Source organism: Cannabis sativa, unplaced genomic scaffold, assembly GCF_029168945.1.
Source record: "Cannabis sativa cultivar Pink pepper isolate KNU-18-1 unplaced genomic scaffold, ASM2916894v1 Contig7, whole genome shotgun sequence".
NCBI lineage: Eukaryota > Viridiplantae > Streptophyta > Magnoliopsida > Rosales > Cannabaceae > Cannabis > Cannabis sativa.
In genome coordinates, this window is record NW_026870043.1 from 2,418,063 (window position 1) to 2,420,636 (window position 2,574).

Below are 2,574 nucleotides of genomic sequence, written 5' to 3' on the forward strand. Positions count from 1 at the left end.
CAAAATAGATATATTAGTAATTTAAGTCATACTATTTATAAGAGTTAATTACTAGGGGCAAGTAAAATAATTAAATCTTCCATTTACTATTTAACTAATACGTGAAAAGTATAGAAGTGGTAGTATTATTTTATAAGAAGAAAAAGTAGTAGTAGTAGTAGTATTAAGAGTAATAGTTAGTTGTTATTAAAGTTTTAGCTAATTAATAAAAGAATAGTATGTATGATATGAGGTATCATGTAAAGAAAATAAGTAGTAGTATAATTAAAGGCTTGAATAACGTGGCAAATAAGGAGAGATAAGCTCTCATTAGTTAAGCTAGAAATAGTCAAGTGCATGGCTAGATGTTGGGACAGTTCAAATTTGAAATTATATATATAAAAAAAATACTAGGAGTTGGTTGCATATGTGAAGTACTTGGAAATGTTGGCTGAATAAAGGGAAGAAGTTAAGGGGTTTAGTTGTTGCGGATTCAAATATTAACCATAGTTAGAGTGGATTAGTGGTGTAGTTAAGGTAGATGTGGCTTAGTTAATTCTAAGAGGCTATAAATAGGACTCACTTTTTCACATTTCACTCACACTTTGATAACCAAACCTCTCATCATCACTCTAATTCTCTTGTGAACTTTGAGCTTTCATCACAATATAATTTTTCTCTTATTCTCTCATACCTGAAAGCCTATTACATTAAATTTCAATCAATATAGCTCTCTTTAAATTACAACTCTTATCATCCCACTTTCTTCCATCCCTGGTGTTCTGTTATCTCTAGATAAAACCATCACCATACGCCACAATCAAATTTCTCTTATAACCATCACAATCATCCTCTCATAAATATATATATATCTTTCATCATATTGGCATCACCATCTCCATCATTTTATAGTGTTCAACTAGATCTCATTTGAAAGCTAAGGTAATTTTATAATCTTTGGGTTTGTAGATATTTAAGATTAAGATTTTCATATATATATATATATATACTATTATGATAAGTACTAATTAATAGGTGTGAAATCTAGGTTTGTCATAGAACAATTATTATTTCTCAAAGATTTCTCTCATTGCAATCAAGGTTAAGGCTCCACATCCGAGGTAAGGAAATTAAGTAGAAAAACATAAGTTTTCTGTATGTAATAACATTCATAGGAAGAGTGGGAATAGTAAAAGAGAAGTTAACTAAGGTCTTCTGCCTGACTCTTTATTGTTTGTTATTTAATGTACTGTATAATATATATTTAAATAATATGTTTATAAGATTCATGTTATTTATGTATGTTTACAGTATTAGAGCATGGCCATTGCTAGATGTATATATTTAAATAATGTGTTTATAAGATTCATGTTATTTAAGTATGTATGTAAATAGTGTGTTTATAAGATTCACATTATTTAATTATGATTGTTATGTTGTTTAAATAATGTATAGTAGTTTGCCATTATTTAAATTAGATAGATTATAGTTTATGTGACATGGTTTGACCGAGAAGATAATGGTTAAATACTTGACTGTTGGGTCTATATGGTAGATAGGGGGCCATTTAGTAGTGGGTACGATTTTACTGAACCCAGCCCTCCGCCATTTAGTCCAGTAACTCAAGTTTATTTGCCAAAATTGGACTCGGGCGTAATCATTATTATGTGAATTAGCTTAGAACCTAATTATTAGTGACTAGTGATATGATTAAGTTTATGTTTTGCTATCTGCCTAAATATTTGCATGTGCATTTTAATTAAGTTTTGTTTTTATTTATGTGACTACCTGACACACATTTCCTTACTGAGTTTAGTAGCTCACCCTTATCAAATTACCATGTGCAGACCAAGGTAACTGAAAGTTTAGAAAGCCGGTGGCGAGTGGAACTTTGGATGCTTGTGTGTGTGAACTCGCTGAGGGCCATATAACTGCGGGCGGTCTAGGGCGCTCTATTTATTTATTTACGTTATTAAACTTATGTCGCAATTATTTTAGTTATTAATTATTATGTCTTTTGTACGAAAACTGGCCAGTTGTGAACATTTTCAAGTATTAAATAAAAATGCGACATTATGATTTTCCGCGTTTAACGCTTGTAAACAAAATTAATATTTTTATAAAAGTACGGGCGTTACAGTTTGGTATCAGAGCCACAGTTATATCGGTCCCGAACGTTCTCACGAGTTACACACATCAGCCAAAAAGTTTCCGCTTGCCACCAAGTAAGTCCATTATATATACTTGCATTTTATGTGTATTTTTTTTTTTTGTAATTTCTAAATTGGCATTTTACTAAAGAAAAAAAAAAACCTTAGTACCAACATCCAAGTTTAGGTACTACCCATATGAAATAATTTTTTTCAAGTTAGTTTAAAATAAAATTTTTGGGTAAAATTTTAGAACTTGATGTTAGATAGCACCATATGACTCTTGAAAAAAAAATGTGTGTCTTATTATTTTATGTGATTATTTATTTTATCTTTGAATAAATAGAAATTATTTGTGAACTAGTTATGTAAGTATGGGCTTTTTTTTTTTTTGAAAATAGTGATATCTTATTTAAGTTTATCTTCATTTAGAAATTCTTAGAAA

General features: G+C 29.5%; 1 long non-coding RNA gene across 1 annotated transcript; it reads left to right on the forward strand.

Annotated features, from left to right (window-relative positions):
- The first annotated feature begins 249 nt into the window (after positions 1-249).
- On the forward strand, positions 250-2,118 carry LOC133033433 (uncharacterized). Its single transcript, XR_009685596.1, has 3 exons — positions 250-921; positions 1,028-1,100; positions 1,827-2,118. It is a non-coding gene; the product is annotated as an uncharacterized LOC133033433 (long non-coding RNA).
- The last annotated feature ends 456 nt before the right edge of the window (positions 2,119-2,574 follow it).